This window comes from Falco cherrug, unplaced genomic scaffold (genome assembly GCF_023634085.1).
Source record: "Falco cherrug isolate bFalChe1 unplaced genomic scaffold, bFalChe1.pri scaffold_44, whole genome shotgun sequence".
Taxonomy (NCBI): Eukaryota; Metazoa; Chordata; class Aves; order Falconiformes; family Falconidae; genus Falco; species Falco cherrug.
The window spans coordinates 438163-451156 of NW_026599484.1; the positions used below are offsets into that span (position 1 = coordinate 438163).

Here is a 12994-nt window from a genome sequence, read left to right on the forward strand (position 1 = left end):
TGATGGGTCTCACCTTGACGTCTGTCTTGGAGTTCTGCCTTCTGAGGCAGGAAGCATCACCCAGCGTCCGGTTCCCTTTCTTTAGAGCGCTTCTGTCTTGGAGCCTGGAGCGCACCGGGGTGTCATATCTGAGCTCTGCAGTTCCTGCTCAGATTTGTGGCTGGACACCATGTGGGAGACGTGTTGGAGTGAGTTGCCGCAAGCTAGCTGGCTGGAGAGCCAGCTTTTATCTTCCCTGACCGGACTGTAAAGCCCCAGATAATGTATGCTGGTTTTCCAGCGGAGGGTTCCTGGTTCCCTGCCGAGCAGATGTGCTGATTTGGTTTGCTTGTGGCCGCGAGTCTCATGGGAAGCGTTTGTTTATGCCGTATGCTGCGCTGAAAATGCGTGAAGCTCCCTGGCAGCCGAGATGGCAGCCCTGGCATCCTGTAAGTTGGATGTCCTCAGCTGGCGTGTGTGTAGATGTGTGCACGGTTAATTGGAACAAGCTCATTAGGTGGCTACTCACCAGGTGCAACAACAGAGGACACCCCAAAGGCATTGTTGGAGCTGTGGCAACACGGTGATTTGCCTGTTCTCTTTTGCGTTGATGTGCTTGGGGTCCTCCCCAGGCAAGCAAAATAGGAATTAAGTTCTTGCTTTGTAAGTCAGCATGGAGGTTTTTCTGTACTCCTTAAAGAAATGAGTAGCTTGTCTGCAGTGTCTGGATGAATTTACCTGAAGCTGAGATCTGTGAGTTTTTGCTTAATTTTGGGATGTCAAAAAGTGTTAGGGTAGAGCTGGGTCTTTCAAGTCCCATAAAATAAGAAGTGGGCAAATCCATCCGTCCCTTGGTCCAGTTAGCCAGAAAGGGAGGGGAAATGATTTCTAGTCCAAAGTAGTGCTTAGTAAGTGCTGTACATACCTCTCTTTGATTTTTGTCGATGCTTGAGACCTGCTTTCTGGGGGTGTTTTCTCCTCTTTCCCTTTCTTGCACCCGCACTTTTTGAGATGCAGATGGAGAGGTCGTCAGCAGGCTGGTGGTAGAAAAAGAATGGCCCATGGACCTGTTGACCCATGCGGCCTGCAGGATGAGGATGCTGGAGAAGAGCTGCCGTGAGGATAGCCTTAAGTGGCCCTGCTTTCACTAACGTTGCGTTTATATTTGAGCTAATTGCTCATGCAGCTTGAATGGTTTCATGCTTTTCTTTCTGCTGTTACACCTTCGAACGCCTGTAGGGAGCCTTGAGTTTGGGTGTTAATAAGTGAAAAAAGGGGCCCTCGTTCTCCATGGAGAAAGGCTCTTGGTAACTGTGGCAATTTCATGCCTGGAAGGAGTCCTGTTTGCTGGATCATTTTTGCAAGTTAACCAAATTAGCTTTGAGAAACCATAGTTGATAATCAGAGTACTGAGCTCTGTGCTCCATTAGTTAAAACCATCACCAACCTCCTTGCACAAAGGGTGGGCATTCGGTTTGCAAAGTAGGAGAGCGGTCTGATTTTGATGCTCGGGGCAGCAGCGATCCCCGGCTTTAAGGTTGTTCCTAATACTCTGAGCACTTAGTAGGGTCAGGCGCAGAGTCGCATCGGGTCAGCTGCTTTTGCAAAATGAAGCAGTGAAGTGACATTTCTCTTTTGTTCCCACCGAAAAACTTTTGAAAAGTAATAAAGGACAGTTTGGGTATTAATCGAGATTTGGATAAAAATTCCAGTAAATAGTTCCAAAATAGATGGAAGTTGGAGGGAGAAGGTGAGAAATGCCAGCAGGCTCTGATGTGTGCGTGTGGCTTGTGAAAGGCTGTTTTGGCTCAGGGAATGTTTGTTGTGGGGTTTTACTTCTATCAATCTTCACTCTTCTGCTTCAACATGGTCTAATTATGAGACAGGGTGGGGAGGCCACAGTTATGAAGGATGCCACAACCCGGAGACACAGCTGTCTCCTTTGGGTCTGCCATGTAGGGGATTCTGGATTTTCAAAGTCCTGTTGTTGTTCCTTGCAGGTCAACTGAGGCATGGCCACTGGAAAGCCCTGCTGGTTCACAGGGTCCTCCAGGGTGGCTGCTGGATTCCCGAGCCAAGTGGTAGTGCCTCGTAATCCGAAGCTAGTCAGAGAGACGGAGAAGCCTGCAGCTGTAAGTACCTGCTGCGGCCAGGTAGGAGCTGTGTAAGGCTGGAAACTGCCCCCACGTCCTTCCTCTACCTGCCCCTCCTGTTGTCTGGCCGCACTGTGAAGCTGGACACCACCTCCCCGTCTCTCTGCTGCCGTGCTTCTGTCGGAGGTGGCGATCATGGTGCAGTAGGGGATGGACTGTGTGCTGCTTCAGGGCAAGCCCAGAGTCTGTCTGGATGTGCCACCGGAGCCAATTTAAATGGACGTACCGGGCATTGCACCGGAATAGCTGAAGCATGAGCATGTGCTTCGTTCTGTCCCCTTTGTGTGGGCAGCAATGTTTTGTCACGTCGGGATGCTTGCCAGCGCTGCTCTGACCATACCTGCCCTCCAGGCAGCTGGGCATGTGGTGGGCTGCTCAAACTCTGCCTGAAGGTTTCGAGAGGTATGGCTGGTCCCAGATGGAACAGGTTCCAAAACAGTTGTTCTGTCCCGTATCCTGTGTGGAGCACAGACCCAGCGCTGCAGACAGCAGCAGAGTCAGGGCAGTTCCTCCTTCACATCCTCAGATGTCCTTTGCTGACCAGAGCTCACCTGACTGAAGGCGACCTGGCCCTGAGGCTCTGTCGAGGAGATCTCTCTGCATACTTCTGTGGAGAGGTCTCGGAGGCCAGAACAGAGAAAACAAGTGCTAATTCAAAAGAGATAACTAAAACCTGGAGCCATTCCTCTCCACTTCAGTTTTGGCACAACACTGCTTCTCTGCTTTCCTCTGACTCACCCAGCAGTGACGTCTCCACACGTGTGGTGGTTGTAAGCGTTGTGCAAGGATGGAGTTAGGGGGTTGCTGGTAACTCCTCCCGACCTTCTTCAAAGGTCACTGGCTCAATCCAGCAAATCTGAAGAGGAAACAAATGCCTGAAGAGCCAAATCCCCCAACATGTCACATCAAATCACAAAGGAGAAGCTACTGGGACAGAGCCACTTGGTTGGAGCGTGTGTATTCCGCTCTCTATCATTAATTTACTGATGTTAAATATTTCAGCGGGTAATTATGGGACTTCCAGGACTATCCTAGTGGCTGTGATCACAAATTATTCATCAGTGGCTCTTGCACAAGAAAAGCCTTTCTGAATGAAGGCATTTCTGTAGCTCTTGCTGGTGTTTTGCATTTCAGCTGACTCCCTCTGCCTTCCTGAAGGAGATGACTCTTAGCACCAAGCAGAGGCTGGCCAGCACTCGGGAGATGCGGCGGCCCCAGATTACCCAGCTTCTCGACGTGAGCGAAGCCTCCCGTCATAAGGTAGCCTTTTCTTGCCCTTTTCCTTGCTGTTTGACGTGACATTTGAAGTGGGCCTATGCTTGTGACAGGCTTGCCTCCAGCTTATCTAAATACTTTGGTGGCAGTTTGTCGTTTCAAACTGCTGCTGGTGGTGGTGGCGTTCCTTCTGCTGGGGGAAAGGTGAAATGTTTTCCCCCAGTGAGCTGTTGAAGTCCTGGCCTGCACTAAGCCCATATAAATCACCTCTGCTGAAGTTGGTGGCTTTTGCTGGAGACGAGCTACTGTGGCTAAAGCATGATCCTGGAGAAAGGCTGGGGGGGGACACAAGGATGCAAGTTTGCAATTTCCCACCCTCCTGCTGAAATAGGCAGCCCTTGGTCTGGTGTAGTCTCTGTCAAACGCTTGGGGTCATCGGATGGCCTCAATGGTGGCAGCGTTGGTCTTTGAGGGCTGAGGGCCTACGGTAACTCTTCAAGGTGTAGCTCAAGCAATTGCATGAATGCTTTGGGTTGGAACGACGAGTGGGACCCTTACAGGGTGTTAGATTTTTCAGGCTGCCAGGTACACAGGGGAATGGCGCTGGGCAGAGGGGAGCGGGTGTGCTTTATCTGGATCAGTGTTTGCTTACATGTATGTTGAAAGCTGCTCTTCTTACACATCTGCTTAGTAGAACGCACGTTCCAAGTGGGCAGATGACTGAGGTAGGCTGTTGAGTGGAAAAGTGCCAGCAAGAGACCTGTAACAAATTGGTTGGGGATTGCCTTAGACAGCACGTGAGGTTGGGAACGCCTCGGACGAGCGCACACAGAACTGGCCGTGTGCTGTGGCTGCTGGCTTCAGCACGACCCTGACTCCTGTGCAGAAGCAGGAGACGTGCCTGTGTCTTGTGAGTGCGAAGAGTTCAGCTGGAAGGGGGGAGACAAAGCAGGGAGGGATTTTCTCCAAGTAATGCCTCTGCGCCGTAAGCGTTTGCTGTTTCTGTGTGTCGTCAGGCGCGCTTCTGTAGTGGTATTAACTGACGTGGCAATAATGGACTGTAATGAAGCATCCGTTGAAAGCTCATGGGAAAAGGAGATGCCAAGTCCAGCCCTATTCAAGTTGCGCAGTAGTGCTGGGGAAGGAGCTGAACCTTATCACCTCATCTGTTGCTTTCTTAACGGCGGTGTTCCTTTTTGGCCTGTCTTCTCTTCCTCATGGTTTCTAGGCTGTGTATCAAAAAAGAGATTTGAGGATGGGTTGGACTTGGTGACTGTCTCAGGGTAAAGATAATCCCCAAACTGTTTCCCGTGGAGTCTCCTGTAAATGCTTGGCTTTCACTTGCTGCACGAGTGCTTACGGCTCTCGCAGTAAGTGCTCTGGAGCGGTGTGACCGTGTTAGCCCAGGGCTCTGCCGGAGGTAAGCGCTGCCTTGCCTTTTGGAGCAGGAAACCTGGAGAAACGGCCAGCAAAAGAGCTGCTCGCTTGAGCCTGCTCAGTGTGGCCCAGAAACATTTGATCTGCTCAGAGCACAGGTGGGTGAGCTGCCGTTCCCCTGGCGTGAGCTGGGCAGGCGTACTCACCGGGAGACTGTACTTCACTGGGGACCGATGTAGTATTCTCTGATTGATGAATCTTTCTCCCAGCGGCTGAAACTCTGTTTTGCGTCTGCAGTTCTCGGCACCTTCCCCGAGACAGCGCTCGTTCCAGCCTTTCCCGTCAGAGGTGGTATTCCAGAGCTACGTCCCCTATGAGGTCTATGAAGTGCCACTGACTCTGAGGAACGAGGACAAGGTAAGTGCTGGGATGTGGAAGTTTAACCCTGTGCTGGAACTGGAGAGCAGTGTCATCCGCGCAGTGCACAGCACAGCCAGTCACCTGCTGCAGCACAGCACATCCGGAGTAAAATGTCTCGCCACCTTTATTTTGCAAGATGGTGGAAATGTTGCCATGCTGAGGTTTCTCGCCCTGGTTTTGGCTGTGTGTTGGTAGTCCCTAACCGAAAGGAACTTTTCTAGTCAGCATCCTTCCCCCTGAAAGCCCTGGATGGCTGGGAATGTTGAGGGCTGTACAGTTCTTCCCTGCCCTCGTGCTTTCCCTCGAGTGTGCACCGCGTCCTGGTGGCTCCGTGGTTAATCTTGGTTTCCACAGGGCACCTCTGCCTCTGGGTGAGCTGCACAGAGAGCTGAACGGGCTGTCAGAGCGCAGGGGTTGAGTCTTCTCCGCTTTATGCTGGAGTAAGTTATAATTAGTGGTAACAGCGCTTCAGGAAAGGTGGTTTGAAACAGCAGTGGAAACAGACTGATGTAGCAGAAGCAGTGGGAGGCCTTTAGGTGCCGCTTCAGGCTCCTGCTAAGCTTAATTGGGTTCTGCTCAGGTTTTTCTGAGGCAATGTGACGCTCTGCTTCCCCTTTGGAGAGCCACAGCACGTTCAGAGTCAAGTGCCCTCGGAGGTCTCCACCTTTGCTTGAAAAACCTGATCATTTTGAGATTTCCCAAGAAAGCTGCAAATGGAAAAGTTGGAAAATGTCAGCAGTTTTGTTCCACTGTAAAGAGGGAAATTGAGACCTTTTGAATTTCAGTTGGGGAAACATTTGCTGGAATGAGGCATGTGCCAAGAGCAAGCTGGTGGGAAAAGGCAGAGGGAGGAAAGGAGCTGAGCTCAGTGTTCTCTCACTGCGCACTTTCCTACACGCAAGGGTTTCTCTTGATCTGTAGCAGTAAGTGCACTGGCAGCAGAGAAAGGTCAGGAAGAGAGGTGTAATTAAGGATACTCTTTTGTAATGAGGAATAAGAGGTATGTGTGAGGGGAGGGTGGGATGGGAAGATGGAAGTGTGCGCAAGAGCCGGTGAATTCCGCCCAGATTTCCAGATTTACCTGCTGGGGGGGACAAACAGGTGGACAACAAAAAAAAGCTGCCAAGGCAGCGAGTGGAAGGACAGCGGGAGAAGTCCAAGTATTTCCTGAGAGAACAGGTTTTGACAGGGATGTGGGTGAAAAGGGAAGACCCTTTGGCTGGGAAGGATGCGTGTGTGGTCCCTCAGTTATTCCTGGAGAGTACTGCACCATTCCTGGTCTGGCATTTAACTTGGGAACGTGGATAAGGTGTGGCATGGGTGCCTGCACCCAGGGAATGCCACTGGTGTGGTCTACACTGGGGTTTGGGCACCCCTTGCTGTAGGTATCTTCTTCCCAATTAAAATGTGCCTCAGTTTCTCTCTTCCTACTCTCTGCTTCGTTCCCACTGAGTCTTTTGGCTTCAGCTGCTCCATTATCCATGCAGCACCTCAAAATGGTTATCTTTGCCAAGTACCAGCCAACAGGCAAACAGTTGATTTGCTCTGTTTGTGCTTTCTCAAGTGGAAAAGAACATCTGCATAACATTTCTGCCCTTCCCAGTAAGGAATAATAAACTTGTCCAGCTGCACCTTGGGGTTTACGTGCCCTGTAAGGGGGGAGGCAGTGTGTGAATGTGGGATTTTTCCAAACCGAACTAGTTTTGAAGCCGGTAAGACCTCAGCCATTGGAGAGCGTGGGTGTAAAAGTAAGATTAGCTCTAAGGAAAATCCTTGGTATGTTCTAAATACAGAAAGGTAGAGATGATAATCCTGAGAGGGTGTTCTATTCTAATTTTGTTGGCTTTTGGCAATGTCCTGGAGAAGAGCAGTGTTGTGCTCTGTCTCAGAGTTTTCGCGCTGGTTTCCCAGATTCTTCTGAATCTTATACTGCATGGCAGCCTGAAGTTGTTTGCCCCCTAAAAACCCAGCTGACAGCAAAATGTATTCCAAATAGAGGCTCTGTAATGGTGCAACTACAGAAGTGCTTCGCTATATACTTACTGCTCTCACCTGTGTTGTACAATTGCTTTTCTGTCTTCAGGCTGTTCCTCAGCACCCTCAGGTGTTCTGGGTGGCTTTTGCTGAAGGTCTTAGCCACACGTGCTCCTCTCCTAAGGGACTCGGTGACCAAACTGCTTGTGTGCGCTGTGAAACTGGCTCCTGGAACCCGCTGCCCCAGGACATTGCTGGGTTCCAAGGGCGTTTGGAGAGTTCAGGACTGCCTGGGCCATGGGTTACCAGGCTCGGGTGGGTGGTGCAGAACAAGCCTCCGTTTTTTCCAAGCCTCCTGTGGGGTTGTTGTTTGTCAGTGAAGCTGCCCGTGAGTCCAAATCACCTGCTTTAGACTTTGAGATTTGGTGCTCAGGGGTCAAGAAATGCCTGCGTGCTGTCTGTGTGCTGGTGGTGTCCCAGAGGGCAGAACCGTGCAGCAGGGTGCCTGCAGGGACTGCTGGGGGTGGGCAGGGATCCCCAGGGATCTGGCTTGCCTGCGCTGGCAGCTGCCTGGCTACGGTCACAGGCAGCAGGAGCCTCCGGAGAGCAGAGGTTGGCTTTTAAAACTGAGACTCCAGCGGCAGTCAGTGCCGGTCATGTATCTCGAGGCAGAAGATGCCTTTGGAGCCCATAGTTGATAGCCACAGCCTGGGGGGTTGCCTGGATTTCCATCACTTTGCCAAGTTGCTGGCTCTCATCCTCTGCATCAGCCTTTCCTTGTAGCGTATTGTGCTTCTCCCTTGCTTCTTTACAGCTCCCTGTGAATTTTCCTAGCCATCCTCTGTTTGTGGGGTTGTCGCTTTGTCTTCCCATGTTCCTCCTTTTGCTCTTCAGGCTTGCTTTTATTACCAGTGAGGCCACAGTATGTGTGGTCTCCTCTTGCTGGTCTGCATGCATGACTCTAGCACTGCAGCTTGAGTGCCCTGCTCAAACCCAGCACGTTAAAGTGCATTTCTTCCCCCAGGATTAACACGTACTGTTTGGCTTTCAGACAACACAGTCCCCTTCTAGGGGCATGACTGCCTGGATGTGTATGGGCAGAAGCCGGCAGGTTCTTTGGGCCTGTTGAATACACGGGTGGCTTGATTCAGATATTATATCTCGGTGCTGCTGGTGTCTTCCCTGCTTGGCCCTTCCTTCATTGCCCTGCTGCCTCTGGCCTTGAGCTATTTTGCCCAGGCAGAAGGGATTAATGTTGACTCTTGTGTATTATGTGCACGTACCTCCAGAGCTAAAAGTGCTTTGGAAAGGTGGTTAAGGAAGGCTATTGGCAGGTCTCTTCTGCTCCTGTTTCCACAAGCTGCAAAATCATACTTTCTTACCTTTTCTGCAGGTTCCTCAGCTGCTGAAGGTCACCTTGGAGAGGTCACCTTATTTCAAGTTGATCAGCCACCGTGCCGTGTGCCGCAAAGTACCGCCTGGCATGCTTGTGACTTTCCACATCGTTTTCACCCCCAATGAGAACAAGGTGAGACTGGAGGTCCCAAGAGACAGGTGCCTTCAGCGGGAGGCGAACCTGCGGGGCTGGGTTCAGAACAGGGCGTCTGCTGTGGGGTTTGCGGCACTGCTAATATCTGTCCGTTGCTGTATGGTTATGGGTTTGCTCTGATAATTATAAATACAAAAGCCTATTTAAAATTGACCTGTTGTTTGGAGGACGCGAAGTTGAGCCTGATCAGAGTGAGGACCACCACTTTTGAAAACTGGAGTCACTGGGATGTGTATCACGTTGGACACAGCAGTGAGACAGTGGAACGTTCTGTCTGAAGCCGGCACTTTCCTTGCGCACTGGTTATAGCCCGTGCCGTGCTGCAAGGTTTGCTCTAGGCTGTGGTCAGGCAGCCTGCGGCTGGTCACATCCTGGCTGGCAGCACCATGCGATGCCACCGCAGCAGGGACTGACGGGCTGTGCATTCCCTCCCCGTGTTTTCCTGGGCGTTTGCAGGGGAAGGTGCACGTGGGACAGTAGGAAGATGGCCGGGAGGAGTGTTGATGTTTAGCCATCCCACCTCTCTACTCAGTGTTAGGGGCTTAATTATGATAGAAAATACTAGAGGAGTGAATAGACGCAGAGAGCTTTCCTCTTTCCCATCTGGCAACCAGTTCCCTGCCTCACCCTGGGCTGGAGCGAAGGTGATGCTTTTTCATACCCTCTGTGTTCCAGCCTTGCCGCTGTGCTGCCCCTGAGGATACTTGCCTGCCTGTGCTCCAGCTGTGATTCTAGGGGAGAAGATGTGCACTCTGCTGCCTCTTGGCAGGGTTCTTTGTGTGGCTGTGTGGGCGAGGCGAGGTTAGGGGATAGCTCTGAGCCAGCTGATGCTTCTGCGCCAGGCCAGAGGCGCAGGATCCCTTTGGGCACAGCTGTTCTCTCATCTTCTGTTTGCTGCTTAGATTTAGTTTAATGCCCTGTCCTATCCTCAAACAGCGTGGCTGTAGCAAACTAAAGAGGAAATGCCCTGCGGCCCCTGGCTCCCTGAGCTTGTGAAATGATCTGTTGCTTTGGGGAGGGACTGAGAAATGGTTTTACATCATTCGTATGGAAGGTTAAAATGACCTTGGCCTAGGGCAGTTCTCCATACTGCCCAAGTGACATAAGAGCTTAACCTCACCGAGGCAGGCTTTGCAGAGGACGCTGCTTCCTTTAAAATGTGATTTATTAGTATTCATGAGCATTCATTTTTGGGGTGGAAGTAAATTGGTTCCCATGAAGGGCAAATTGCTGCTCTTCAACTATAGAGAAGCAGCAGAGCAACACATGAACATCACCCCAAATAGAAGTAGGGTGAGAGAACCCCCAGGAGCACTCATGTCCAGTACTTTGTCCCTTGTCTTGCCCTTGAACTGGTGAGTGTGTGGCATTAGGGAGCTGTGCCAGCAAGGTCCTCTGCACAGCTTCAGCGACACCACGGCAGTTTCTGCTGACCTGGGTTTTGTGCTCCTTGCAGGGCATTGGGGGAGGGATGTGGGCTGCTTGGTGAGGAGCACAAGGGGATTGTACAGCAGAACCAGAATGTTGTACAAACGGAATGTTTTGGCTCATACTTGATGGAGCGTGAGTCAGCGGAGTGCCAGAGTGCTGTAGCTGAGCTAGAAATGCATCAGTAGCATGGTCAGGATGTGCAGAGCACCTTGCAAAGCCCTTAGCCAAGAGGCAGGCTTTGGGAAATGGTTCCGTAAAGCCACCTGTGCTGGGCTTGCAGTTGCTTGCCTGCAGAGTATCTGTGTGTTAGTTGTGGAAGGCTCAGGAGTGCTGCCTTTGAACAACCTCTACATCCCTGATGCTGCACGATCCACAGGGACTGTGGGTAACCCAGTGAACTGGGATGCGGGTCTTCCTGATGGGGAGTTGGTTTGTATAATTCTCTTGCTTTGAATCTGTTCTTCCCTGGGGTAAGTCTGACTTCAGTGAAGTCACTCCTGAATCAAAGGAGTACAGTTGTGGCCAAGCCTTAAGTACTAGGGCCATGTGAGCTGTTGGTGGCTGAAATGCTGTGTGCCACGTAGCCCTTTCTTGGAAAATGAGCAGTTCCCTGCTGTCTGGCAGTCATTTGGGAATGTGCCACGTGATTGGACTGTCAGAAAATAAATAAACAGCTGACGTGTCTGTTGGTTTATTGGCACTTGTGTTATAAATGAACTGCTAATTTTTCTGCTGGGCAACATTTCCAATTTGTTACTCTTGCTGCTTCTGATTTGCACGTTTCTGTTTTATGGCTCCAGTTGTACAGCGTGGGTGTTCTCGTGCCAGCCCCTGTTCCCACATGTTCTTGCGTTATGGTCTGACGGCCTCTGCTGAACTGGAAACCATTGTGGCACTGACTGGCAGATAAACAACAGACAGAAATACTTCCATTTGTGCGTCCTACAGGCTTATTAATAGTTTATTGTAAAGGAAGAAGGAAGTAAGAAGCACATAAAAACATAGCACAGCTTATTCCGTGTTGTCGTCTTGCTCTTTTCACTGTAGCAGTGCACTGTTTTCAGGCAATGCAAGTTCAGTCTGTGAGGTTTGTGAAATTCATTACTGGTGCTCGGTGGAGACTGAATTAATGCACATTGATTACTATGAAATACGACAGGACAGCGAGTTACTGCATTACTGAAATGAAGTCCTTTACAATTCAGCGCAGCCCTGTTAGATGCTTTGTAGCGCCCAGAAGCTATTCCAAGTATACTTTCAAGATGGCTCGTGTGGGGAGGAAAGGGGCAGAAGACCAAGGCAAATGGCCCGGTGATAAATGAACCTGGAGCTAAGCGACTCATTTCAGAGTGCTGCGAACCGGCAGCTGAGGGGGGCAGGTGCAGGGGCACCCCCTTCTCCTGCGACTGTATCTTCATCCTCCGGTCCCTCCTCTCTGGTCATGGCCCTTATTTTCCAGCCTTTGATATCAGGGTTTCAGCGGGAGCTTTCCCTGCTTGGCTTGCCGTGTGACCTCATGCTACAAGGATCTTTTCTGTGCAAGTCGTCTGCTGCAAGGAATTCAGTGCAGGATTTAGGATGGGTTATGCAGGAAATCTGACATCCGAGTGTGGTGTTGTGGGCAGCTAAGGTTGATATCACTGTGGCAGTATTACCGTTAGCCCCTGAGTTTGCAGAGAGCCTGAAACAGCATCAGAGACGAGCAGCTGCTTCAGTTCCAGCGGGTGCCAGTTCAGATGCCAGTGGCGATACCTGGAAGGCCAGAGCTTGCAACTTACTGCTTGTCAAAGGGGTGTGAGAGAAGGGGAACCATCGTACAACTGTCTGCCATCCTTGCAATGGAGAGGGGAGTTGTATGAAGGATGTAGTCATGTTTTCATGAAAATCTGTAGCCTGAAGCTGTGTCTAAACACAACAAACTTTAGAGCATAGATGGGATGCAACCCCTCTGTCATCCAGGCACGTTTATTTAGAAACGTGGTCTTAAACAGTCTGCTAAGGGTTTGTAGTTGCGAAGCAGAACAAGATTTTGAACTGGTCTCAACAGTTGCCCAGGCTGTAAGCAAGTGTGTAGCAGAGTTAGTGTCCAGGTAGCACGAGGCAGTGCTGCAGTGGAGACTGCAACCCGTTCCCCACCCAGGGGGGCAATTCAGCTTTCAAAAGCTTAAGGGACCATGGGTCCACAGCGACACAAACAGCCAGCTTCTGCCTAGCACCCCTCCTGCCTTGGGTTTCGCCCTGTTTGGGCTGACGCTGCATTCAGCCTGGTGCAAGGTCCCACTTTGGTGGGGTGGTAGAGCGTGGCTGAAGGGTCAGCCTGCTCTGAAGTGCTGAGTCAAGCCTTGCACGGGATGCCATGTTCCACGGTGTCCCTGGAGAGGGGGCTTGGGACATGATGTGCATCTGCATGAATGGTGAGAGGCAGCTTTCTCTCCCAAGGTCGTGGTTGTCTCTGTGAAACCAAATCCTTGCTTCTTTAGCCTTGCCCTCGGGTCCCTGGAGAAAGAATTCCCTTTCCTTGTGCGTTGCTGTGCAGGTTGTCCCGGTGCCCCTCACCAGCAAAGGAGCTGGGAAGGTTGCCTGTGCTTGCTTTTGGGGGAGGGGGGGATTTATTTCTTGGGCTCTTAATTGCATTGCTGTCATCCATTTGCTCCTTAGCAATGACAACGACTTGACAATTACTTCCTTTTACTTCCTTCAAGTAGCTCCAGTTGTTTTAAGTTCCTTTTTTTTTATCTCCCTGCTGATCTGAACTTGCATCCTCCTCTGTCTACCTGGCATCTGGAAGAGAGAGATAAGTAAATATGGCATGCCAAGACTAAGGCAGGTAGCTTTCAATTGGATTTGCCTTTGTTACAGTAATGTGGCCGAAATAACAACAACAGCAAAAGCAAAT

General features: G+C 50.8%; 1 pseudogene; it reads left to right on the forward strand.

Moving 5' to 3' along the window:
- LOC129735173 (hydrocephalus-inducing protein homolog) overlaps positions 1–12994 on the forward strand; it is a 105763-nt pseudogene that overhangs the window by 4732 nt on the left and 88037 nt on the right.